Below are 27,934 nucleotides of genomic sequence, written 5' to 3'. Positions count from 1 at the left end.
AACAGCACCTATGATGACAGGCAAAGTATAAACGCTTAGGCAGACAAAGATAAGCGTTGGTGCTGTGGCTGCCTATTTAAATCAGATCCCCACAAATGCCGGTCTGGACAGGAAAGACCCAAAGCCTTTCTTGCTCGTTACGTGAGCCTAAGCAGAAGACCTTTATTTGAAGCTTATTTCTGCTTTCATATGTCACAGCAGCGGTATTCTCCAGCAGTGGAGGGCAGCTTTTCTCTAATTTTAGATCTTTCTCTCAAAAGATGGCAGCTGACAACAGAGACAGGCCTCTGAAAAGGATGGATTTGAAGGCTTGCCTTTTACTAAAGATGTACAAGCTGTGCAGCGCGGCAGTTCTTGGGAGATCAAACTGAGTGGATTTCAGATTCAAATCCCACCCTACTTTGAGGTCAGACTCCAGGCAATGTGTCCCAAGCTGCTCACCAACAGAAAGGCAGGCGTCGCTTTTTTTAACACAAAAATACAAATTGTGAGAGTCAAGGAAGGGGAGCAGGAGCAGGGATAAATGATTTACACACAGTAAACCCGTTGAGGAAGTCAAACAGATGCTTTACTGTCTCCCCATGCTCCAGGCTGGATATGTCCGTTTCTAAACAGAGCTTGTTGCATCTCGGTGGATCCTTTCAGGCAACAAATTGTCCTGCAAGATTCAAGGCAAAGCTTCTCTGTTTCCCCCATGAACAGAATATTGCGCCTGCGAAAAGGCAGAGCCAACCCACCACATTGGCAGTGGTAGGAAAAGCCCCACTAGGTCATCTGCAATCCCAATATTTGTGTCCTCTATATGGTCTGATGGGCTTTCAACAGCAAGCTTAGGAGACACTTCAACAAGTTGCTTTACAGCATCTGTTTAAATTATTAAGACACTTCAGTGAAAAGCTTTATGTATAAACAGAGCATTTTGACTTTGTAGCCTTGTGGCTTGTAATATTTTGCTATTGAAAGCAAAATTTCCACAAATACTGAGTCAAAGTGGGCAAGGAGAAGCTTCCAGCTGAGTTACTCATGGGGGTGACTTAATTTTTTTTCCGTGGAGCTACTCTCTTATTACAGAAATGTCACCTTTTCTGTCCTCCCTTGGGGCAAGTGATGTGTTCTGCCCAGAGCCCTTTTTTTGTCATCAGAAGGAATGTAAAGCATCCATCTAATCCATCCATGTGTCTGCCTAATCTCATTCTGGCTGTTGCTGTGATGGCCAGATAACACATATGAAAATTAGGGGTTGTCTAGCAAGGCACAGCTCTCCTTCTGAATGACTTCCTATAGGGAGTGATGAATCTCTATGGCTCAGAGGACTGCCCTGACAGACAGGCAGCAGCCCGGAGACCCAGCTTCCAACTCCCATATATGTTTTGCATTCACTTCAATGTAATTTTTAAAAGGAATTTTGTATTGGATTTTGTTCAGGTGCACATTCATCATTTATCAATGTGTTGTGAAGTTAAAACTTTAAAGGGATGTTGTAAGGCTAAAAACAATCTTGGCCTGTTTCTCTTTTGCTAATCAGGTGCTGACAGCCACACAAGTTGAGTGGGAAATGCCTGTCTCTGGCTTGCACTTATTTTGCACAGGAGATGGAGACAGGGCAGAGCCCAGCATCTCACAGAGGGGTTCAGAACCATGGACCTTGAGCATATTCTTTTTGGAGGCTTCACCAATTACTTCCCTAATTTAACAGACTGAAATTTAAATATCTAATTTAGCTTTCAGCTGCATGTTATTAGCCTGTTTTCCCCCTTGCAGTTTGAATTGTAAAAGAGAGAAAAAAAGAAGACAGGAAAACCTAGGCTTCCCTCTGTAGCCAGGCCCCTGGTTTGTTTTCCTTTTCAGTCTGATGCACAAGGCTCCACTACAGATTTGCAAATGCTGCTGGAGAGTGTTCATTTACATCAGAACATGCTGTTTGCAACTGATTTTTAAAGCACCACTCTCCTTCTCTATTAATTTTATGCTGTGAAATAAAATTGTGCAAAAAAAAAATACATGCAATGATTTTGACAGCAAACTAAATAAGGGGCTCTGTAGGAGATGCCATCACAGATTTAGCCCATTTTGTTTAGCTGAGAAGGAGCAGGGGAACACTTGCTTTAAGAAAAATCTCTCTCCAAAGAACAGCAGCTAGGGAGGTGGAGACTGGTAGGCAGTTGCTGACTGAGGAGTGCCTAAGCCTGGGAGCACTTACCTACAGGCAGTTGTTTTCCCTTTGGAGAGCTGGGAGCTGTGTGTGTTACTCTGCCAGCCAAAGAGGAAGAGTCTCTCTTATCCTCCAAAGGGACACTTTTCCAGTGGCTTGCTGTCCCCTGCCAGCAAAGAGCAAATATCTGTCTTCATCTTTTTTCTCTCCTTTGACTGTGAGTGCCTTAGTGCCAGCCTGTCTTTAAAATAGCTTGGGGAGCATGCCTACAGACACATCTTGGCAAAGGAGGGAAAGGGAGGAGTGCAGTGCAACCAGTCAGGCAGAGACTCTTGTTTTCTACTCAGAGCAAAATGAAGCAAAGTTCTTCATGTAGAAGAAGTAGCAACTGTAAAAAAAAAAAAAGGCACAATCATCATAGAAATGTTACACTTGTCTGTACACTTGGATCTCCTGTGATGAGACCATACATGGAGGAGAGACTGTTAATATTTTTCAGATAAACATGACATTCCTCTGTTTCTGCTGAAAAAAACACCTCAAGGCCGTGGTGGAAAAGGTAGTTTTTCCAAGAGCTGGAGCACAACCCTTTCCAGAACCGATGAGGGGACACTTGGGTGACCTGTACACCCCATCTGACTTCACCTATTGGGAGGTGCCCACTCTGTGATCCCCAGGGAGCCCACATCCTGCTCAGCACCCCTGGGACGGCTCCACAGCGAGGGAATGCTGCCTGCTGCTAAAGCTGCTGCTTGTGATCTTTGCATCCATCAGTCGCCAGTGCCACCGGCTGGGGACTGGCACTGCTCTCCAGTCTCCTTAGCACCAAGCACATTACCGGCACTCACAAATCATTCTCACGATAATTAGCAGCAATTAGTGACTTAATGGAGAGTCTTTGGGGATTCCTAAGCGTGCCTCGTGAGCGTGGGTTTTTTAGGACGCTGGAAGTTGAGAAAGCCCTGGGGAATGCTGATGGCACCTGGCAGTCCCTTATCTCTGTGCCTGCCCGGATGGGTTTGTTTGCGTGTGCGCCCTTCCCAGACATCGCCCCGCCGGGGGGAATTCCACCCGGCTGCGTGTGTTGGCTTTCCTGGCCAACCCCAGAGCAGCCCCAGCCAACCTCTTGGCTGCTGCCCCCGCCTCGCCCCTCTCCCACCCGTGAAACCCCTGTACGAGCCCGTGCGTGGCACAGGGGTAAACTCCAAAAGGAGGGGAACGAGCTCAGCTGCTTACCTTGCCCAACAAGGGGAAAACGCGGTGGGAACTACTTTAAAATCGATTAATTTCTTTTGCCCCAGTAGGTCCTCGGCTCTGCCAAGGCTCAGACTCCCGGGTGGCGCTGGGCAGTCACACAGGGTTTGCTTGTTGAGGGCGCAAGGCATGAACTCCTCTGCCAAAAAAACCCTTGCCTAATTAAATTTCTCATTCTGAAAACAAAAGGGGTTCTCAGAGGAGACAGCGCGGGGTCTCCCTGAGGTTGTTACTGTTGGGCAGATTTTTGCAAGTCATTAACAACCTCGGGAAATTGTTGATCAAATGGCTGAAAACGCAGCTTTCCAGTTTTCCAGTAAACCGAGCATAGTAAGCCGCTGTGGCATAAGCATCTTCATAATGATGTTTCTGAGTTAATAGGAGGGGCCTGGGGTGTTTTAATTGCCTTAGTTTCTAAATAAATGTAAAGAGATTTGTACACGTCCTGGATGCAAACGACCTCTTGAAGAAAGGCTGCCTGGCTTTCCTTGTGGATTTTGCCTCTGAAAGAAGGGGGGAAAATCCCATTAACGCCGGGCTGTGAGCACGGTACAAGCATGTGCCCAAGACTATAATTAATGCGGACACTTACCACTTCTCATCTTGAGATATAACCAACACCTTTATATCTGTGAACCCCTCTCAGCTGCTAACGCAGGTTGTTAAGCACTCTTTCGTCTGGCTGATTTTTTTCAAGATTTTTGTGCTGTTTCACTGGCAAATGACAAGTGAAATGGAGACACATCAATAGAAATAGCACAATTACAATAGATGGATAGATAGATAGATAGATAGATAGATAGATAGATAGATAGATAGATAGATAGATAGATAGATAGATAGATAGATAGATAGACAGACAGACAGGTAGATAGATAGTCAGTCCTCAGGTAATAACTATTTTTAGAAATTAGACATTTTTGCTTTACATGTGGGATCTCGTCTTATCTTTCTGTAATTATGGGCATTCTGCTATATAATAGGGTCTACTGCTGTATGACAAGTTATCTTGTAACATGTTGGCAGCAGTTTCAGTTGCACAAATCAATTCAGGCATTGGAAATTTAAAACAGAATTTTTACCTTTATTGCCTAGTTTAGTTTTTACCTGTTCTGTGCAGGTATATAGGGAACATTAGTCTCAACTATGTCATTTCAGTCCAAATTCCAGATCACTATTTGCTTGAGGTAATTTTAATTGAGCTGGCTGAAGGTGAAACTCACCCCAATGAATAATAATACCTGCTCTTTAAGAAGAATGACAGAGATGAAAATAGAATTAATTCAGAGATTCAGTCCTGTGGTCTAGCTACTGGGCACACATCCTCAAAATTAGATAGGACAGAATGGGAGCTCCTTTGAAATTACCAGGCAAATGATTCAAAATGTACGCAAAAGAATGCTTTTCCATACCATACATAATTGAACCAGGGAACTCATTGGCACCAGATAATGTGGAGGCCTCCAGTACAAACAGGTTTCAACAGGACTCAGCCCGAGTCGGGGAGATGGACTAACTGGTGCTGCAGGGCACAGAGGTTTGGCTGCAAGCTCCAGCTCAGGCAGTCCTTCAAGCCTCACGTCTGCCAGGAGATGAGAATGTGGCGATGAGATGGATTATCTTCTCGCCAGGTTTCTCTTACTCCCCATTCACCCTTGGCTGCTTTTGGGAATGCACTACCAGGATGACCCAGAAACTTTGGTCTGACCCTGTGCCCCGCTCTCGGTTTCTGTGTTGCAATGTGGTGCAGGTCAAGCCATGTGATCCCCAGGCACAGCAGATCACATGCATAAACAGTCAATCCAGAGCTGATGTTTGCACCCTTGCTCCAGAGACAAGACTGTTCTACACATCTCTCTTTTTCTAATTACTGAGGTTTGTGGAGAGAAAACCATATTTTCCTGGAAGGAGAATAGGCAAACCAGCTCATTCAACCCAGAGCTGGCTTTGCAGTGCCCCAGTGACCCTCCAGAGGAATTCAAGGCAGACTGCATTTTTTTGTGTGTGCTTGTTATCTTATCTTTGATGTCCTTTGGGAAGCTGTGATCTGCTTTCAACTGACCTGAACACAGTCTGTCTGCAAATCTTTGTTTGAGGAAGCGCTTGTGTGACCCATATACCAGGTAGATGTAAAGAACCAGCCCAGTTCTGTCTTGTATTCAACACATGGCTCCATAATACATAATGTTTTTATTAGCATCACTACCAAAGATGCCAGGTCAGAGTTCAGCCCTCCATCTTCGGTGGGCCTGACACAGTCAGTGCTCTCAGACCTCTCCTTTCCCTAATGCACCCACCCTGGGGCTCAGGAAACAGCTATTTTCCAGCTCTTCCAGAGAAAGCTAGGTATCCTTTCAGGATACTATTTTCCCACATGCAATCATTCCCCTGTTCATTCTTCAGCAGGGAGCATACTTCCAGGGACTGGAAATGACCCTGTGGTTCACCAAGGTGCAAGACTTGCAGAGGAACACTTGCAGAGGTGGAGATGACAAGACTGCTAACAAAGTACTATTATCCTGATACAGGAGGCTGGCTGACTGGGTCCCACGTGGTGGCTGCCTGCACAGCAACATCTCGTTCAAACATTTTCCCATTCATGCAATTCTGTAAACGCTTGTAGGCATCAGCTTTCCATAAATACTGTGGACAGACTCTAAGTGATTAAGGCATTTTTTTTCTTTATAGGTGCCTACATCCCAAGGGTGTCACTGGGGGTGTGCTGACTTTGCCTGTTCACCGTAGCACCCAGGAGGCTGATTTCAATTTCTGCTCAGACCCCTTTCCACACTCTGGCTGTAAAGGAGATATGAATTGCAGACTAAATGCAGTGGTTCTCCACGAACTACCCGCAGTGGGTAAAATCCACCCTGCCAGGCCTTGCTTCAGAAGCTGTGATGCAATTTAGACAGAAGGATGGTGGGAACAGCAGATCTGTTGTACTGCTCTGCCATGAGAAGTTTTTTCATGCTAGCCTGAGAGTCAAAATGGAAAACAACAGTCTAGGAGACAGATCAGAAGGTCTCACAGGTCTGAGGTGGGTAAAGAGAAGGAACCCACAGGAATGTAAAATGAGTAAGCTTTCATCTTCTTCATTATCTGTCTTGGTAGCAGGGCTTTTGGAAAAGATTTTTTTTGAGATTTTCATGGCAGATCTTGGCACTGACCGACACAATGGTAATTCCCATACGGTTGGTTCTTTCTGTGCCTGTGGAAGGCAAGAAAGAACCTCCTAGAGCATGAAAGGGGTTTGGATCAGGCCCTGTAGTGCCCGCAGATCGTCTCTGCCATAACTAATCCCTGCTGTTTACCTGAGCTAGTGCAAATTCTCACCTCGCTAAGGGGAAGCACTTCTAACTTACTACAAGGTGATCTTGTTTACCTCAGAGTTTTTCAAATATAACAGTATTCCTTGTGACATAACTTTACCCATTCACCTGTCTTTCTTTAGCTGAGAAATACTTAGCAGCACCTGTTGTGGAAGTACAAATGACTGATGCCAGAAGAAACAGTTCCTATAATGGACAGGAGTTCATCTACAGATACTTTACTTACAGAGGCACAATTATATGATTAGGGTTAATCTAATTGTATGTCTTAAGTATGATGGATTTAGGTCTACTATTCTCTTGGAGGAACTGTGGTATTTGGAGAATCCACAAAACAGGAGGTATGGCTGTAGATGAGCCTGTTACATGGCAGACTGGTGTCCTCCTTTTTTTTTGTAGCAAGGACTTCTTTCTAAGCTGAGCTTTATTTGTCCTAATTTGCAGCCACTTTAAGTTTCATCTGTAAATGCAAAACTCACAGTGGTGCTCTGAAGACAAAATTCAGGAAGGGTCTGTTCCAAAAGCCACCAAAATGCAATGGAGCGACTCACCAAGATTTGGGTAATGCCCAGACAGCTGGACAGTGGACAACTCAGTTTGTTCTGGGATAGCGAAGAAGCTGGATACCAATGGCACAGGTTCACATGGGACTCCATTGCCAACATGGTATCTATGAAAAGTATCTGTGCCCTCAGCATCCCACAAAAAGACTGAGGAAGGTCAGAGAGGCATGACCTGAACTCTCATGACCTGCCCTCAGGCAGCAGCTATATTTCCCTGACCAGTGGTCATGAAGTTGAGATAAAGCGCAGGACAAGTGATCTCAGAGGTGCCACAGCAGGTTTTGCAGTTGGAGAGAAAATCCTGAAGCTCCCTTGGCTTCAGCACAATTACTGCAGCAGTTGGGGTGTACTTGGAGGGACCTACAGCTGAATGCTAAATTAATTTATTTCTCTGATTGGATTCTGCTTACCTATTTATCTATTTACAATACTGTATGTCTCTCCAGCCTCCCATGGGCACTCCCTTGTTTTCTTTTCCCACTGCCAACAAATAGTAGAATGTTTAGCAACAGCTGGCTGGGAGCACCCACTGCCCAGGACAGCTGGAAAGCAGAGGATAAAGAGACTCTCCTAGTAAAAGGCAAAGCAGTGTATCACATTCCCTTGGGCAGAGTGGAAGTTTAGCCCTGGTCTCCCACATCCCAGTCACCTCCTGCTCTGCTCGTTGGCACATAAAAAAGAAAAATTATAGAAATACAAGCCACATATTCATACAGTGTCATATAAATTGGCCTCGCTCCAAATTTGGATTCCTGCTTTGAGCAGGAAGGGCATAGGTTAATAATTTTTAAGATATTAACACCTTTTGTTCCAAGATACTTCACTTTTTGAAAAAGAGTGTGTGTGGTTTTTTGTTTACCCTTTAAATTGTACTAAGTGAAACAGGCGCTTTTTATCAGCAGAGGTAATCACAATGACTTAGGAGAGGAAGTAGAGAAGAGTCACATGTCTCATTGGAACTGCAAAGGGAATTTAAGTAAGTAAAATGGATAACTTGTGCTGGAATCAGGACATGATGCAGACCTGGAATCAGTCTGGTACTTGCAGGCAACCTGCTGAACTGAATCTGGGACAATTAACACCACAATTTGTTTTATTAGAGTCATAAAATGCCCTATCTGAACTAGTGGTCAGGATTTAGGAGTGGGTTGATATTGAAAAAAATTAATTAATTGATTATGGTGTTTTTCAAACTTTCTGAACTGCCAGCACTGTTGTGTTCACTCAGCATATCTGCAGAGAGAGGCTGTTTGCAGAATGGGTGACTCTTTTAAACTTTCTTCCTCATTAACACATTTTTTATCCAGTGAAGTTCTAAAAATGCCATGTGAGTTCTGCCCCACTGTGCGAGTGGCAAATTTGCCACAACTGCCCCACTGATGAGTCCTAGGAAATAGTTTGCAAGGCCTGCCTATGCTAAACTTTGTTCAAAGAAACCAGTGTCAAAATATGAGAAGAAAACCCCACCTAACCTTGCGGAAGGTTAGAGGAAGAATCCAACTAGGGATTTGCACGCCCTTTTTACTCCTGTGGATTTGCCTGTCTTGGCCATTGACTGATGTCTTCTAGAAACATGATGCTTTACCTCCAGCAGCACAGGGAATCAGAATCACTCCAATTCTATCCTGCCACAGAATCACCCCGACCCAAGGTCACCAACACTCACTGCTTCCCCCTACAGCCGGGTCTTTCACAAAAACACCCCCGAAAGACTTGATTTGGCCTCGTTCTCTGCCTGAACTTCCCGAGAACAGCACGAGGCAGTACAGCTGGAGGTGATGTTTGGAAAACGTCATTCGTGAAATGTAAATACTTGTAGGTGATTGCATAGATAATACAGTCTCATGAAGGAACCTCTTGATATGTCAGTGTTAATACCTGCAACCCTCCATTCCCCCGGTGTTTGTATGCGCAGTACATATTTTGCTTATAGAATACAGAACAGGGTTGTAATAGAGAATGTCTTCAAGCTACATTTATTTGATCTATTTGTTTTTACATTATTTTTATGCTACTAGTGAATGGGCTGTTTGGGAATCAAAATGCCAAAGCTGAGGTATGAACAGGATCGCTCATCTCCATCCCCCGTCATCCGTGATAAAGAAATCAGAGTGGTATTGATTGTGGCAGAAAGGGGAACAGAGTACACTAAGTATGCAAGTCCATGCTAGTCATTTAACACCTTGGAAAAGGTGATATTTTTGCTTTACCTTCCTGGCAGTTTAGAGTTGTGCTGTGTACTGTGGGACAGCATCGTGTCTTTCGGGTAGACACAGGGGGAAATACCTTTCAGTAAACATCATTAACAAGCAGCTTCAGCAAATATTGGTGATTATACATCATTCAAGGTTGAAAAATGGCAAGGGAAAGATGTCTTTCTTTAACCAGCACACCACAGGCATTCAGACCTCTCTGCAAAGAAGGATCCTGGCAGGGCTAGTCCCAGGCTGTCAGTTCCTGAACTGTCAGTGTCTCATTGTGTCCCAAGGGCATTTCTCCCTGGTCCTGATGACTTTGGCAGGTTTGCTGGCTGCGCCTTTAGCAATTGCAGCCCCAGTGAGAAGTTGCCCCTACAATTGTCCTCACCTGCAGGCACATTAACACCCCAGGGGTGCTGAGATGCACATCCCAGGGCTGACTTCTGTTTTGGAGGTACCCAGGATGAGTGCTGATGCTCAGCTGGCTTCAGCGGACCCCAAAAAAGTGTTATTTCAACCAAGATAAATGTGCAGTCTGCCACTAGCATGCTTTCGGCCAAATTGCTGTCAGGCAGTGTGACCTGTCTTCCCCCCATGATGACCGTGGCCAGGGCAGTCCCATGTCTCTAAGATCCTGGAACCCAAACACCTCTTCCTCTTTCTGTCATAGCTACTGCTTCCTGCAGTTTCTTGTCTTTTTCTCTTCTGTGTTCCTGGACGAGGTCAGTCAGACTGTAACTCTCTTTCTGCTGAAGCTGAAGACCCATTACCCCTGTTGTGCAGAGCCTGAGGGATTTGCATTTATCACTGCCCCATGTGTTTAGACCTTACTGAAAGTGCTCCTTACCTTTCTCACCCATTGAGCAAGGGATGTAATAACTTCCAAGCGCTTACCTATACTCAGGATATGAACACTGCCACTTCCAAACAGCCTGTGACACTGCGTCCATCACCTTGCATCTGTCATATCTCAGCCCTGTGGGAGCTCTGCTCAGACCAGCTCCAGGCAGATACACATGGATTATGTATCTCTGCTTTGAAGCAGAAGATTTTATTACTTTCTCAATGGTTATAAAATACACTCTTAGGTCTGCACGTGCTTTATCCTCCTCTCCTTCTGAGAAGTGTGAAAAACAAGGTCTGAGATTTTAGGAGCAAAGATTTTTTCTTTTTCTTGGTGTAGAGAGGAGTCAAGGTCAACGTGTGAAAAACTTACCTCCAGCTCCTAAAAGAAGTTATGGAGGTGTCACTGGCCTGTGATATACAACTACCCGAGGGACAAGCTTATTTGCACAGGAGAGGGTGCGTGTCAATTGATTTGTGCATGTACAAATGAGCGTGTACATATGTGGACAGACCAGTAGATACCAAACAGACGAGAAAGGGAAAGCTGAAATACAAATGGACAATGGCATTTCAAAAATGCAAGCCTTTGTTTTTATGGTGCATTTATAACAGGCTATGCAGAAGTACGTACCCCTGTGTGTTAAAGCAAAAGGAGACCTGCAGGGCCAAGTAACACCTTTTATCAGACCAGCTGAAAACAGCCTGAAAAAATCGTATATACTGGGACACACAAACACTTGCTCAGGCCAGAGCAGAGGTTTCTCTTAAGATCTGACAGAAAGCCCATGTATCTGTTAAACTTGTCTGTTTTTCATGACTTTCGGTGGTTGCAGTTGCTGTCAGGCCAAGGGATGCAGCTGTCAGGAACAGCTGGGAGCTGGCAAGGGACTCTGCATCCCCAGGGATCCCTGCATGCTGTGCTCTCCTCCCCTGCTGCACTACTCACTCCTTCAGCCAGCAGCTCCTTGCCAGGGGTCTCTCTGATGCACAGTCTGAAACCAGGGCTGCCTGGAACATCTTTTCCATGGAAAATGTGTATTTGTGTTGTTTAACATGCTCCACAGGGGTATAGCCAGGACATCAATGGACTCCAGCAGACTCCTCAGACTCCATTTGCCTCCCAGAGCTTGGACCTACATTCTGGAGATGCCCAGTTTCCCCACTTTGCCCAGTTTACCAGGATGGAAGTGGTCAAGAAGGGTTGGGAGCCTTGAGGGTTTCACAGAGTTTGTAGCACTTCCTGTGGTTGGACCCAGACCAATCTGCTAAGACAGGTGCATTTGGGGGATCCTGAACTGGAGGATAGAATAGAACAGAATGGAATCATTTAGCTTGAACGAGACCTCTAAGGTCATTGAGTCCAACCATTAATCCAGCTCTTCAAGTCCACCCCTGGACCATGTCCCTAAGTGCCACATCTGCACATCTTTTAGATAGCTCCAGGGCTGGTGACTTCACCACCTCTCTGGGACTCCTGTTCCAATGCTTGGCAACCCTTTCAGAGAAGATATTTTTCTAATATCCAATCTAAACCTCCTCTGCAGCAACTTGAGGCCATTTCTTCTCATACTCTCCTTTGTTACTTGGGAGAAGAGACTGACGCCCACCTGTCTACAACCTCCCTTCAGGTAGTTGTAGAGAGCAATAAGGTCCCCCCTGACCCTCCTTTTCTTCAGGCTAAACAACCCCAGCTGCCTCAGCTGCTGCTCATATGACTTACTCTCTAGACATTTCCCCAGCTCCATTGTCTTTCTCTTCTCCAGCACCTCAATGTCTTTGTTGTTGTGAAGGGCCCAAAACAGAACACAGGATTTGAGGTGCAGCCTCAGCAGTGTCACGTACAGGGGGATGATCACTGCTGTGGTCCTGCTGGCCACACTATTGCTGATACAAGACAGGATACTGATCTTGAAGTTAGTGTTTAACTCAGGGGTGTTCACCCTTTGGGGTTTCCTGGTGCACCTCCTGTGATCCGCATAGCCTCAAAATAGGTTTGAAAATGTCAAAATGGGTTTTAAAAGGTCAAAATAAATTGTTTTGACCTTCCAGCTTGTGGGGGAGAAACTGTTACTTCTATTTTGTACCCCATTTTTGTTCCACAGTGGAATGAGAGTATTTCGCATCTTTGGCTGAAATTTGGGAACGTCTCATAAACTCACCATTCCTCAACCAGTTCCTTCCACAGCCCTTCCTTAATAGCAGTTTTGCAGACTCCTCTGGGTACATTGCCAAATGGAAGGGATGCTTTCGCAGGAGCACAGGAGAGAGGTTAAGAGAGACTGTTTGATTCCCTCCTATCTCTATATTTGCACCAACAGAAGCTAAAAAAAGAAGTGCTTCTGTACCTACAGTTGCACTAAATATAACCACCTGGCTGGTTCTATATATATATATATGTATGCATCTTTAAAAGCGTGACATGCGATACTTGCGAAGAGTTGAGCCTGGAAAATAAATTACGGTGCCAGAGGGCCAGACCTGTCAGTCACTCCCTGCAAGGTAAACCTCTGATTGATTTGGTCCTAGAGAACGGCTGACTTTTCTCTTTATCGTCCTCTGGCATAACAAACAAACCGCATTTTCTGGTTTACAAAAAAAAAAAAAAAAAAAGCTCAAAAATAATAACTGATACAATCTGAAAACCTGGGGAGAGCTAAGGATCTAGTGTAGAGATTTTGGTTCATTTAGGGTTAAAACCTCCAGCCCGCAGCACCAGCAATATCAGTCACTAATAGTAACCTTGCGTAGCTGCATGCATTAAGGTGGTATTGGATGATAAGGCAGAAGAGCGAAGCAATCTGTTGGGCTACAGCTGAAAATAGAGTCACTGCTGCACAGGGAAAAGCTTCATTCCCTCCCTGGCTCCTTCTTCAGAAATGAGAATGCAGGGAGTCATGCCGAGGGAAGGAAAAATCTGATTTCCCACTGCCAAGAGACAGGGTGGCACTTGTGAGAAGGATTTCAAGGTCACGGTGGCGATGCTATCAGTGGTGATGAGGGAGCCCAGCAGACAACAGGTGAAGGCTTCCCGGAGGTGGCGGTGTGCTGCCGAGGGAGATCATCCGATAGCTGTGGCAAGCTGCCTGCTGGGGGGGCACCTTCAGCCCTCGTTTCCCAGGCAGATGCATGGGAATGTGGCCATCAAGGTGACAATGAGGAGGAGTGAGAGGTAAAGGAGCCTTATGTGTCTGTAGATAACTGGGTCTCTGACCATGCTGCATGAAAGGACTTTACTCACTTTTTTACACCTTCCCCCTTTGTCCCTGGGTACCTCCCTGTCTGCGTTTGCACTCTGACATACAGGAACCACACCAGCTGGTGTAGAATACATAGTATATGCAACAGCATGGCTCTGAGGTAGGGGCCATCCTCACACCCAGGTGGTCACACCCAAGGATGGGCACAGTCCCCTCTGTGTGGTTGCAGACACCCACCATCACACCCACCAGGCAGTCCTCAAGCATTCCCTTCCCCTTCCACTGCCCACTGTCCTGGTAAACCTTCTCCTACTATGGGCAGATCCTGAGATGTTAGGAGGGCAAAGTCAGTCTGGGAACAAACCCATTTTTTCTTTAATCCCATGTATTCAAAGGAAATAAATGAAATGGCAGGGAATCAGGAGGCTTGGCCAAGGCCAAATGAACTCTGGTGGTGTTTTAAAGGCAGTGAGGTCTCAAAATTGCAGCTCTGTCAGTAAAAGGCAAGGATTTGAAAGCAGGACCCTATATTTCCACTGATACCCTTAGCTCCAATTGTGTTCCACCTACAACTCTAATCTTGGACAAACCACTTACCAGCTCGGCACCTCTGTTTATTCCTCTTCATGTGACAAAGGAAAGTCATGAACCACTTCACAGGCTTGCATTAGAGTTTCATAACTAACATTTATTTGGGTCTTGGAGATCCCTACCTGAGAGGTACTGCAAAGGGGACATCTACATCAAAGGTGCAAATATACACAAAACTGGTTCGGCAGTACAAGAACTGGCTTTTGCAGAGGGGCTGATGAACTGAGGGCAGCAGTGTGAGCAAAGGTTGCACAACCCAGTCAGGATAAGTTCCAAGGTGATACTGAGACCTTACTAGAGGGCAAAGGAAATTTCACCCTTTTAAGAACTGGTACAAGGCAATCAGGATGTCATAAGCTTAATCTGGACCACATCTCCTAAATGATCTTTTTTGGGTGGAGAATTAAAAAGTGCCACTTAGCATGGCATCAAGCACTCTGACCTACCGCTTTGTTTTTTCACCAGTCTTTTTTGTCCTTGTATGCTCTTGCTCTCCAAACTCCAGAGCTGATCTGGACACTTGAAAACCTGCAGTCAAGGGTTTCTCTGATTACGCCAACACTCATCAATCCCACTGGCAGAAATACTTACAGATCCTTGGTGCTCTTTTGTAATTAGGGAACAAGTATATTCTTGCAGATTAAGCACTGGGGAGGTATGTGGGAGATCTGGATTAAATTACCTCTGACAAAACCTTCTTGCAGAAACTTCCAGAATGCTGAATCTTTCTGTAATTGCTTGTACTCCTGAATACCACATTCCTATTCCATATTCAGTGAATTTCCCCTGTGAATCCTATATAAACATTTCTGGTAGCACTGGCTACCCGGCCTGATCTGTGGCCTGCAATCTTATCTACCTTGTGTGTGTACATATGTATATATATACCTCTTGTCATAACCATAGGACTATGAAGCTATGGGGACCTAAGTAATATTACAATGTAAGGGAGCTAGGACCCATCTTATAGGATATTCTGTTTTGCCGTTTGTTTTTCTTCTAGCGCTTCTCTCCATTTCTCAGTTTTCCATTGCACCTCACTGGGAAATTGAGGACTGCCAGGGGTTGACACCCAGGTGTTTTCCTGGCTGCTAATTTATAGCTTTAAATAAAAAGGAAAGTGGAGCTGACTTGTAAGGCCAGGTAGGGCTGACACTGTTCCAGCAGGGATCAGTGGGAATGAGAAGGTGCTGCTTACCCCACGCTGGCCCTGAGCAATGGGAAATTGAGCAAATAGCTGCCATCACTGCATGCCAAAGCTGCACCCTACAGACCTGAAACACCCTGTCTAGTGAGACGGGTAACAACTCCTCTCATCCAGAGTGCGAAAATGAACCGAAAAAGAATTGCGACCAAGCCAAAGACAGCTGGAAAAATCCTGCTCTTTTGCCTTCTTTTGCCCATTTTCTAGAGTAAGGTACCAAAGGCTGCATCCTGAGTGAGGGGAGCCCAGTGCAACTTCACTGGGACAATAGCACTACACTAGCTGCTGCCACTGCTTGTGTGCGTGAGGACTGGGGGGGATAAAAGGCTATTGCTGGTGTAGGGCCAAGGAGAATCAGAGGAATCGTCTAAGAATCAGTGTGGGTGCAGCTGTCTGTTCTTCATTTGGACCAAGAGCCCTAGCTGCAATGGACAGGACATAAATACTTAAAATAGTCCCCTGTTGGACACTGAACTGTGTCTATGCATCACCAAATAGTTATTACAGCTGCACTACTTTCACTGTTGCCTGCCTCACCCGAAACTTTCCTCGTAGGGTGGGTCAAAAGTCTTTTGACATTGTGGGGCTTTCCAGCCAACACCATTATGGCATTAAACAGTCAGCATCATATTTAAACACTGAAAATAGTTTTTTTTAGCTTCTGAGCTTGGTCAGAGAAAGAAAGACAACACATCACTACTTCAATACAAAAACAATATTTCAAACAGAACTTTAAAATCTTTTCTAAAGTCCCTGTTTTAAGAAATGTCACATCATGGCTTTCCAAGTTGGCAAATCATGCAGGCTACTCTTTGTAAAAGAATGATAAAGGTGAATTACTTCCCAAGCAGACACACGGTTCAATGTGTAAAGGTCTGCTGTTGGCTGTGCCAGGCTGTGGCTTGCACATCATTAGTGACCTGTGAGGCCGGGGGACAGGATCTCCAGCCAGGCTGCACACTGTGTCAGGACCCCTGCCCAAAGAAGGCCTTGTAAGTGGCATGTGACATGGGCCCAGTGCAGGGACTTGGCTTCTCTCCAAGTACAGTGATCCCAAGGTGACAGGTATGCCCCAGCACATGGCAGTGGCCCACATGCCACGGTCTGTTTGGCATGGTGAGCAGTAATAAAAAGGCCTTGATCTACATTATTATGGCCTCAAATTGGGCTGTGCTCCCAGCCCTCCTTGCAGCATGCATGCAGAAGACATTCAGGAAGGACAGACAACTTTAAGGTCAGGGCATGAGACAAGAAATAAGGGGAATTGGTCGCCTTTGGGGATCAGCCATAAACTCCTTATGTGAGAGGGAAACATCTCCCTGCTTCAGTCACGCAGAAGAAAACCTTCCCCCTAACACAGACCAGGGCTGTAGAAAATACCCAAGCAAAGCCAGGTCCTGCCATTCTTACTCCTGTACTACTCCTTTCTGCCCTCCAAAAGGGATGTAGTGCTGTAATATAAAATGAGGTCCAGCATTTAATCCAGCTGCATACAAAGAGACATGAAGAATGCTTGTGGCACCCACTGCTTCCCTTACTCCATCATTTCCATTTCTAATTTTGTATCCAGATTTTGTGTTTATCTTTCTTGAAGCCATTCAGTGCATGCTGGGATTTTAATGCCTGGAAGATGTATTAAGTAATGAGCCTCTTAAGTACAGCTGCATCCCCTCAGGTGTCTCCTGGGTCTCCTATGGGATCAGGCTCTTTCCTACTTTTGTTGCTGGCATAAGGCTGTGCCAGTGGGGTGACTGCCGCAAGGATTAAACTAGGGTCAGAATTATCTCAAGATTTTGATTACTGAGGCCAGGCCTTAAGGAAAGTGGCAGAAATATAGAAAGGAGGTTGTACCCAAGCAGCACAGCGGGTATCCTGGGCTATCATGGGTCCTGAAGGTGTGCTGCACCTCACTGCCCAGCACTGCACAGATAACCCAAAGCTGAAACTCCAGGAGAGCTGTGCTATCTCTGTTTTTCCTATGTTTTGTTCTATGCAAAACCAACTCAAAAATCTCAAGGTTTTATTCTTTGGCAAGGTTTGGGAGGAAGAGGAGAAAAGCAATGTTATGGGTAACCCAGAGCCTCAGGCTGATCCCAGAGGAAAGGAGCCAGGAAAGGGTAAAAGGGAAGTGGGAGGAGAACTGGGGTTCCAGGAATTGTTAGCTGCACATACAGGAAAAACAAAATTGCCCTCCCTTTCTCAGTAGCAGCAGCAATGGAGATGCTTTGTCGTAAATACTGAGAACATGCATGTCTTCAGTCGTGTGCCTACATGTGTCCATGCTTGCAACACTGACCAAGGAAAAGGCTGAATTCTCTTAAATCTGAATTGCTTGCCAAGCTGCACATTTGATAGAGAGTTGATAGCTGTTGATAAACACTTCCCTCCCCCATCCTCTCCTCTGCACCTAAAATATTAACCACGGTGGAGCCTCACAGCCTCAGCAGTTTTCAGACAGTTCCAGCGCCTCTGTGTCTCACAGAGAGCCTGAAGCTCCCGGGGCTCTCTGCAGCGAGCAGTCAGCAGTGCTCCACCCGACACTGCTGCCTGCTTCCTAAAGATGGAGATGTTCAGGAACAACAGCAGTGATTCTGGATGATTTACTAATGAACAGAAGTATGGCAGGAACGTTGCCTACCTTTTATTAAAAATCATTTCTAGATAAGAAATAAAGGACAGGAGGGTTCTTTCTTCCCAAATTACGTTTTGCAGGGTGGAAAGTGCAACTTGGCAAAACAGTTCTTTCGGTTAACACACTGATTTTAAAATTTCTCATTCCTGATTTCTTTGCAATCTCCCTTTCTGTGCAAATTGTAATGTCCCTGCACCTTGGGGTTCAATTTTGGTCAGTTTCAAAGAGAAAATTAGTGTCTACCTTGCAACACTTTATGAGGATGCCAAAGACAATACTTGTACTTATTTCATCAGTCTTAATCTTATCTTCTCCAGGCACTTAGCAGAATTGTCTAAGCTGGTAGACTAAATCTTTTGCATAGTCTGTGGAGAAACACAGGCATCAAAGAAGGGTAATTTATTCAGACTCCCAGCTCCCTTTACTGGCCTCCAAGGCAACACAGCTTCCTAAGGTAGACCCTGCTCCTTTCATAGGGACTTCCAGTGATATAGCAAGAATTAGCTGCAATAGACCCAGACCTAAGAGACTTATCTAGTGTCATACTGAGATCCTGTGGCAGATCAAAATTTAAAATCGTGTTTCCCTGGGTCCTAAAGTATTCCATTATAATCAAATGATTTTGTTTTTTTGACTCTTACTTCAGCGAGGTGACAGATAAGTTCCTTTTGGAGATTTAGGTTTGTCCAAGTTAAAATCTGCAAGAAAGAAGCAGGTGAAAACTTTGTAGAATTGCCCCCCTTGTCTGATGAAGAAATGCAAGGCCAAGAGCAGAAGTAATCGTTCCAGATCCCTCAAAGCAGCCTAATCCTGGTCATCAAACATCCTGTTAGATATGCTGGGTCAAATTTAGTCCTGCTGTAAACTAATGCAACAACATTTAGAGGAGTCTGGCTTACATCCATTGATGAATATCTATTTGTCTCTGTTTGCTTACATAAATGACCTCAGGAAAAATAATATTATTCATTTGGGCAATTTCTTCATAAAAGCAGCCAATTATATTTCATATGGGCTTCATAGGTTTAACTCCAAGTCTATTGCACTTAACACTCTCATTTCCATGGGCTATGCAAGAGGACTCTTATGGACACTGTGACTGTCATTTGTCACAGTATTCACCTGCTTCTTTCTTTCAGATTTTTAACTTGGACAAACCTAAATCTCCAGGGGAAACTTATCTTCTACCTTGGTGATGCAAGAGTCAAAACACCAAAATCATTTGATTATAATGGAATATTTTAGGACCCAGGGAAACATGATTTTAAATTTTGATCTGCCTCAGGCTCCCAGTATGACACTAGATAAGTCACTTAGGTCTGGATCTATTGCAGCTAATTCTTGCTATATCACTGGAAGTCCCTATGAAAGGAGCAGGGTCTACCTTAGCAAACTGTTTTACCTTGGAGGCCAGTGAAGGGAGCTGGGGGTCTGAATAAATTACCCTTCTTTGATGCCTGTGTTTCTCCACAGACTATGCAAAAGATTTAGTCTGCCAGCTTAGAAAATTCTGCTAAGTGCTTAAAGAAACCCAGGAATAGTCTAGGCTTTGACCTTTGCATGAGGTTGTTTCAGATGTGCAGAGATACTTAGCATTTAGTCCACACAATAGCACTGCCAAGAAAAATATTAAATATAGTGAAGTAATGAGATCCATCCTTCTATTCCTGATAGGGAGGTGGATGGGTATGTAGGCTCTAGAGGAAAATCTGAAGGTTGGTTTGAAAAATGACACAGAAGCTGACCTGGATCTTTTAAATCTGCACAGGATCTCCTTAGGTTTCAGAATATTAATAAGCCTCTAGAATAATGGCATAACTGAGTTTTGTAGCCAAGATGATTGAAGGTCAGAAGAGAGAATATTACCTCTTTCTACAAGCCTTGCCTTGGTTCATAAAAACAGAGCTTAAGATTGAAGCTTGAGATTAAATCTCAAAGTCCACATTTGGGATGATTTGTGAAATTCAATGTGAGCATTTGCAAAATGCTCATGTTTACATTTCTCCTTGCCTCTTGTTGTTATCTTCCATCATGAGGTGCAGGTGTTAGAGCACAACTACAACCTCACTGCACTCTCTGTGCTGTTATGAGCTTTTGATCACTTTAATCACTGTACTTAAGAGTAGCTTGATCTATTTTTTCCAACTAATTTGACATTCTACAAGGTAAGAAGATAATTAGTGGCGCCTGCTCTACTGAAAGAATACGGTATTTCACTTATTCCCCCAAGAGCATTATAGTTTGGATATAGCCACTGTTAGATAGAAAACAATGCTTCTTTCTTAAAGAACGAGAAGTAAAAGACAACTTTGAATAACCTCATTATGCAGCTTGTTCATGTTTTATTTTAGCTCTGTCTTTGATTCAATGCAAGCAATGAATTTTAGCTTTCCTTTGCCCTCGTAGATCCAGCTGCTGGAGTAGTCAGTGCTAGTTAACTACGTGTCTCTCTCTCTTGTATGTTTGCTGACTTCATTTGGCAATAGGCTCAGGTACATGGCTGAAAACTAGGTTTTCTTGTCTGGGACATGGTTTTGCGTCCCTAGGATGTTTTAAGCAGGAGGTTCTGCTACTTTTACAGCCTGATCTTATCTGAGCCACTTAGAAGGTACCAGCTGTCTGAGTATTAGCTAATTGCACAAACCGTGTGTGCTGTGCATGCTTTCATAAAAGATAGGAATGGCATCAGAGGAGTAATGCTTTCACCTTCCCAAGGGGACTCTCTGGCTGTGTGACCTGACAGCGTTACATGGCTCATTGCAGAACAACACTGGTCTGCTGCCTCTTGAACAGCAAGTCTGACCTTTGTTTAGACAAACCATCTGCTTTCTCTGCTCTCTCTCACTCTCTCTGATCTACAGTGACAAAGGAAAAGGGATGGTCAGCAAAACTTCAAACACCGAGAAACATTTCAGCCTGGATTTGCTGAGGTGCCTGGGATCCCAGCATCCCCTGGGAGGTGGTGGCTATATCAGAGCTCTCCAGTGTGTTCACAAGGAGAAGATCCTTTTGTAGCCAGCCAGGCAGTTTCTTTGCTCTGAAAACTAGGCATGATGCACTGCTAGGGGCGGGTTGAATGGAAACAGAGGTTGCTTCAGAAGCTCTTTTCCAGGTTTTGATGATCAGCACACTTTCCAGTGCCAGCAGCACTCTTAAACCTACTTCAGGACTGCAGTGTTGGTAAAGCATTTGCAATCTCTCACACAAGTGCCCTCTCACCCTTCCCTTTTGCAGAGGTCCAGGTAGTCCATCCCTCCCCATCATCCCACAGTTGCACTGCTGGGAAATGAGATGCTGTTAGGTCAGTGCTGTACCACTGAGCAGTCCCCTGCACTGCTTTGTGTTTCTAAGTGTAACAGTGGGAAGGCATTGAGTGTATTTGGATTTCCCTTTCCCTGGGTTGCTCTGCAAGGAAGGAGCTGCTGTGTGTCACTGTCCATTAAAAATGGCTGGGTTTCACTGGGTAGATTCAACTGAGCTCACAACAGCACAGTTGGAGCCAGGGGATCCTCAGCTCACCAGGACAGACTGGCCACTGTTCTTCTGCTCCCCTCAGCTTCCTTCTCTCCATGGAGGTGGGTTGCTATAGCTGAGAAAGCAAAGAGGTGAGAGGATTCAGGTCCATCTCAAGACACCTCAAGGTCTGTCTGAGGGCAAGGCAAATGTGCACCACTTCACTAAACTTCCAAACTTTAGGGTTTTTTTAGAATTGAAATATGTGCTCCTGGTTGTGTAAATCCTGCAGCCTCCCTAGCAGGAGCAGAGAGCCTCGTGTGTAGCACACACAGCTCTTTGGAGCATCCCAGGGCTTTATTAATTCTTTGCACCTATGTTATAGTAGTGTGCAGAGTTCCCAATGAGTTCCCCAGGCCTCACTGTGCAGATGCTGGACTGCAGTCAAACCCGGCCCTAGAGGGGTTGGTGATGGTTCCAAGTCTTCCAGCTGCTCTCAACAGCCTGGGAGTGATAACTTTAATGTTTCTGGAACCAGATGCTGATGCCAGTAGGGACTGAGCTGAGAAGCCCAGAGCTGCTCACACCACTGTGACCTGTAGTCCCTATTTAGCTTGTACATTAAGGAACAAAACGAGGGTTACCTGTTGATAGTGCACAGAGTCTATCAAAGTTCCAGTCTCTATCAGTCACGGGATGAACTGCTCAATATACAACAAATTTTGTAGTAAATGAATGGTCAAATCCCCAGTGCTCCTCAGGTAATAGGATTTCTTCCACCAGCATATCCTAAGTGAAACCATTAGCCTGTCCATTAGAATGACAGGACAGATGGCTGTCTGTGGATGGACAGTCGTTAGAGGAGCAGTGTGGGATTCTTCTTACTCAAGAGCTGCTGAGATGTTTGATCTTATACTACAGAAACCACATACTTCAAAGGCAACAGGATCTAGGCCATAAGGAAGTGAAGATGGGAAAAAAATCAATCCACCTTGTCAAATAAACTTGTGCCTGGAAGCACGTGCTTAAGATAGTGATGTGTTCTTTGCATGCATAAAAATTAACAGTCTGGTGAGAATCAGTATTTTTTCATTATGATGAAGTCCTGGGGAGCACATGTGCTGCCTATTATCAGAGAGTCCAGGCCCAAAGCTGCTGCCTGCAGTGCCCTGAGGATCCTTCACTGTGGCCACAGGCTGAGATCTTTGTTACAGTCACCTCTCTACCTTCTCTCCCCTACCTCTCTTTGCTCTGACAGAGAGTCAGGCTGCAGTGAGGGTCACATCCACAGCACACCCCCTGTGCCCACCCCCTGAATATCTTAAATGTTATGTAAAGAGCACAGAGGGGTTTTTTTACAAAGAGACAGCTTTGCATTTCCTGGCTTCTTGCTGCAATAAATTGGCAGATGATGCTCTAATGAGAACAATAATGCACCCACCCTACCGCCTTCAATCACTTATGGGCTCTTTTGCAGCTTGTGAAAGGCTCTAAAAGCTTTCACCAGACAGGTTGTCTGATTTTTAGGGAGTGTCACTAGCGCTGTTTACCCTAGACAGGCAGAAGCCTGTTTTTACAGTGCGTGGCTGCTGGAACAATTAATGTCAGAGTAAGTGACCAATATCTAGTCTGACCCAAGAAGTGCCTGATTCCAGGGATTTTACAGCAATTTCAGCAGTGGAGGCTGCCTCAAAGCATCCTATCTAAACTGAGCACTTCAATAAACTTCTTAATGGGTGGTGTGCTGGGGTGCAACCAGCTGGCATCAGATGTGCTGTGCCAATTTTGCATCAGCTGATGGTCAGCACTAGTGACTGTGTGTGTGCTGGTACGAGCTGTATTCTCATGACAGTGATCTATGTTCTCAAGTTTTTTCTACTCAGATACACATGCAAGGGAGAGATCAGTGCTTCAATTTGCACAATTGTTTCCACTTGTTCAGCTCTCCATCTTCAGACTCGGGACCGTCTTTACTCTTTGTTAAAAAAGTTACTTGGCAGCTCAGATGAACTCCCATGGGAGGTTATCACCAGTTTGTGATTAAAATTATCCACCAAACAGCTGTTTCTTTGGAAGAAATGTGTTTTATTAATCTGTAAACCCACAGCAATTAAAATTGGGGTTTGAAACAACAACAGCAAAAAGCTGTATGCATCCTATCTCACTGTTCAGCATGCCATTTCCCATGTGCTCTGCTTGTCTCCTTTTCCTGCAGCATCTCGGTCTGAGCCACTGAACTGACAGGTGATCTTTTACGACTTTCAGTTTACCTTTGTCTGCTTTAGGACCCAAAGCCAGTCTCTACTTATTTATGCATTTTTATCTGAAGGGGAATCGACTCTATTTTAATTGCACATGAACGGGATGATAATAAAATGTTAATTGCTTTTTTTGCCCGTGCACTGATCTATATCTGGCAGAATTTGCCCTTGATGATCCTAGAATGTCAGCACCACTGCAAACAAATAAACACAGACATGCCATTCACATCAGAATCCAGGTATCTCTGCCATTGTTCCCAGGCTGTTCAATGCTTTTTCACTTCAGCAGCTGCATGCAGCACCACTGATGTGGAACAGCTCAGCACATATGCTAATATCATATATTCGCTATATTTGCCATCACTATTTGGGAGGTAACATGGGATTTCTTTTGGAAGAAGGTGGTGTCTTTCTTTTGCAGGACTTAAATCTTCTTATTGATTCAACCACCTAGAGACGGCCCACTCATCTACCTCAGAGGAATCTTCAGTTTGCAATACCCTGTTAAAAAGGGGGGCTGCTTAAACATGTATCCGTCATCCATAGCCTTTCTATGTCCTGCAACATACCTACTGCTGTGATAACTGAGCACCTGTCAAGTTACTGTATTGCTAGCCATGAAGTCCTCTTGAATTTATCAACAGAGAAGCTTACACTGCTGCCTGGCAAGCTTTTGTGACTCAACCTTGACCTCCAAGGGTCTTCTTCTCAGGACGAGAAAGCATCAAATTCTGCTTGCAGATTTAATCACTGTTTCCTCTGCTGTGGGCTCTGACTGACAAGGTGGTAGAGATATCTTGCTCAAATAAAATCATCCGAAAGCAGTCACTGCTACAAGACACAGACCACACACTTGCGCCATATGTTGTGTTTGGCATCCCAGGTTCCCAAACAACACACACAGCAAAGCGGAAAACTGCCCACAGCCTGAGGCCACCAATGATCATCAATGTCAGTCAGCCACCTTCCACATGCTAAGACTCTGGGCCATATTTGAACTGCTCGACCAAGTGCAAGACACTCTTTATACCCTCACTGTCCTTTGAGCTTCAGAAGGATACTTATAACCTTGTAAAAAAAGGAATGAAAAAGAGCCATGTCAATAAGGCCTCAAGTGATACTAGACTGTACCTAGAAACCATCAGAGGAGAGTGCTGAAAGATTCCTGTCTCTTAACACTAAATAGTTCCATTATAACTTCTAGTAAAAGCAAATGTGATTTGTCCTATGCATTGATGTCTTTCTCAAGTAATGCTTTTCACAGAAGTTCCGGTTTAAGGCATCTCCCTTTCTTCCTCGGGGTGCTCCCTGTTTCCCAGAATGTGTCCCAGAGTTGGAGACAATTCTGTTGCTGAAGATGCTGCATTTCTCACCTGCTGATTGCAATTAGCCATGGCCAGCTGGGGCCTGGTGAGCTGCTGAAAAGCTAACAAGAAGAGGAGACCAGCATGAGGCCTCAGCAGCACATATGCTGTGAATAAAAAAGAAATGCAGGGCTGCGTTCCTGAGGTGGCTCCTCAGCAAAACAAGGTTCCCAAGGCCCCACACGTGTGGAGGCTCAGCTTTTGGAGGCTCAGCTTGCTCCTCACGCTCTTTCATGTTGTCATTACTTGTTTGCCAGAAAGAAAACATGGGGAAATAAAGGTTGTTGCAAAAAACAAATGCAACCATGGTCTTGTTAAGAAATCCTCACAGTCACCCTTATGCTGAGGCAGCATCAATCATCACAGTGGATAAGTTACCTTTGATGTGGTGGTTGCCACACCAGGGGTATACCAGGTGAGCTCTGGAGGTGGGCAGGGTCACCCCCGTCCCCTGCCCAGCCTCCTGTGATTGAAGTATCCACAAGGGCTCTGAAGAACAGTTCCCAGTAATCTTTACCTCATTCTTCACCTACTTGTAAGGAAGCCTATAGCAATGCTGACTTGTCTGCTGGGGCCAGGCAGGTTTTCATCTCAGATCTCCAAGTGAAATTCCCCTGAAGTCTGTGAAGGTAAGTCAACCTCTCCTGTGTGTGCCCCAGGAAACCATCTCAGCATTCTCTCAGAGGTTCATAAGCTGCCCAGTGCAGAAGATGATGCATGTAATTCCTGAAAACACCAGAGCATGATTATTTCGGAGGAAATTCTGTGTACAGCAATTATGACCCACAGGCTGTTCTCTCAAAGCAATGGGAGGCAGTAGTTGCATCTGCTTAGAAATTCCTAACAACCCCCAAGCCAAGGTGTTAAGAATGTACACGCTAATAAGGTCTTTCCCAGGACCTATGTCTGCCCCTTCTTCTTAAATAAAAAAGCAGTGAGAAGGTTCGCCTTTAAAACCAGAGACTAGGGCAAGGGTGAACCTCAGACTGAAAAGAAACCCCTCCACCTCTGGGCCCCAGGGGTCTCTGTAGCCCACTAACAGATTCCTCACGCTGCACCAGCGCAGCAGCTCGAAGGATGCCAAGCCCTCTGCTCCCCTCTCCCTCAGTGCTCCATGCAGAGGAGATGGCATCTCTCTGTGCTCCAAGGGCAGAGACGGCGGCTGGGGAAAAGGGGAAAAAGGCAATTCTTTTATGAAGTGCAGGAAGACCTTTTGCAGGCGGGGTGGGTCTCACTTTCCTTACAGTGGGATGTCTGGATGCTTCACCCCTTGACAGCTGCTGTCAGGTGCAGGGGGCTGTGCCACTTGCTGGGAGTTGGGATGGTGGGAGGTCACTGCAGAATCCTGACCCCCCCACACTGTTGTCACCATCTCATCACTCACCATCAACCCCAGGCACAGGATGCAGAGGAGACACACGAGGGAAGGTGGAAGGCAGTCCCTGTGCCTAAGGGGTAACAGAATGGCACAGGGAAGTGATCCCCAGCAAAGAGGTCCTCCGCCCCTCTGACCCTCCTCCTCTTCCCACAGTAGAGAATCTTTCAGGCCGCAAACCCCCAAATCCCAGCACTGTCATCTTTGGCCACATCCACTGCCTTCACAGTGGCCTCCTGGTGTCATGAGACACCTCACTGTCCATCGTTCTGGGCCTTAAAAATACAGGGACCCTGGAAGCTGGCCCACAGTTCAGAGTTTTGAGGCCTTCTCATGATAAAAATGCTTGGGAACAAGAGTTCCCAGATCAGCAACATCTGGGAGTGGCAGAGAAGAGAGATGGTTGCAGAAGCAGCAGAGAAAGGTGAGAGCAGGGGGCACGATCAGCCCAGAGAAGCTGTGGATGCCCCATCACTGGAAGTGACCAAGGCTGGGTTGGATGGGACTTTAAACAACCTGATCTAGTGAAAGATGTCCCTGCTCACAGCAAGGGGATTGGATGATCTTTAAAGGTCCCTGGAAGGAAAAAGTCAAACTATAACTTCCTGTAGAACTGCAGAAGAATGTCAAAGCTTACTAAGTTAAAGGAATGCCTTGAAGGATTAAGCTATGCTCCTGTCCATATTTATAGATGGAGTCCAGAGGTTTTCACAGTCCAGCCTCTGTGTGTAGGTAAAAGCAAGATGAACTCACACATCTGTATTTCGTGGCACAGCTCTTCTGTTGTTTGATTTAATCTGGGAAGGTTTTGGTGGATATAGAGGATCGGGCTGAGAAAAATGTAACAACTTTTACAGCAAGTCAAATTTTTTACTGGCAATTTCCACCTTTTTCTGGTTCTGTTCCCAGGGGATTCACAAAGGGATTTGGCACCTCTCCAGGTCATTCAGCACTTCGGAATGTGCTGTAAAATTATTTGCCCTGAGCAGCATTGCAGGAAAGGCATCCATCAGTTAACTTCATCGTCAGCCTTCTCTTCTGAGGAATGTGTTGCTGATGATGAGTCATAAAGACATTGATTTTAACATTTTCTTCGAATCATAATTCTATTCATAAGATTACATAGTGGCTCTCAGGGATCTACTGAGTTTTTAAATCTATAGTCAATGCCTATTCTTCTCAGTTAAGTGCTATATAATGCATAGGATGACCTGGCAATTTTTTATTTTTAGACACAGTGCTTTTGGAAAATGGTGTCTTACATCTGAAAAATTAAGTTAATACAAAAAAAAGCTTTCTTTTTTTGAATGGTAGTCTTTGTTTTAAAAATTCAGTGCAATGGTTCAGTTGGGTGAAGCAGAGTGTTATAATTAAAGGTTAATATCCATCTTGAGTTAATATCAGAGGGATTCCCATCATGATTTGAGATCCCAGTGTTCTAAGTTGCTATAAATCTAAACCAATGGTTAAAAGTATAAAACTAAAAAGGAGCAAAAACCTAGGAGTGAAAATGAG

General features: G+C 45.0%; 1 long non-coding RNA gene across 1 annotated transcript; it reads right to left on the bottom strand.

Moving 5' to 3' along the window:
• Positions 1-31: 31 nt before the first annotated feature.
• LOC108495315 lies at positions 32-12,610 on the bottom strand. Its single transcript, XR_001874064.1, has 5 exons — positions 12,502-12,610; positions 4,819-4,988; positions 3,999-4,120; positions 2,201-2,540; positions 32-712 (listed from the first exon to the last, which is right to left on the bottom strand). It is a non-coding gene; the product is annotated as an uncharacterized LOC108495315 (long non-coding RNA).
• Positions 12,611-27,934: the final 15,324 nt, after the last annotated feature.

Source organism: Lepidothrix coronata, unplaced genomic scaffold (genome assembly GCF_001604755.1).
Source record: "Lepidothrix coronata isolate B3197 unplaced genomic scaffold, Lepidothrix_coronata-1.0 Scaffold30, whole genome shotgun sequence".
NCBI classification, from domain to species: domain Eukaryota; kingdom Metazoa; phylum Chordata; class Aves; order Passeriformes; family Pipridae; genus Lepidothrix; species Lepidothrix coronata.
Note: the sequence above shows the minus strand (reverse complement) of the source record. Positions and strands in the feature narration are given on the sequence as shown.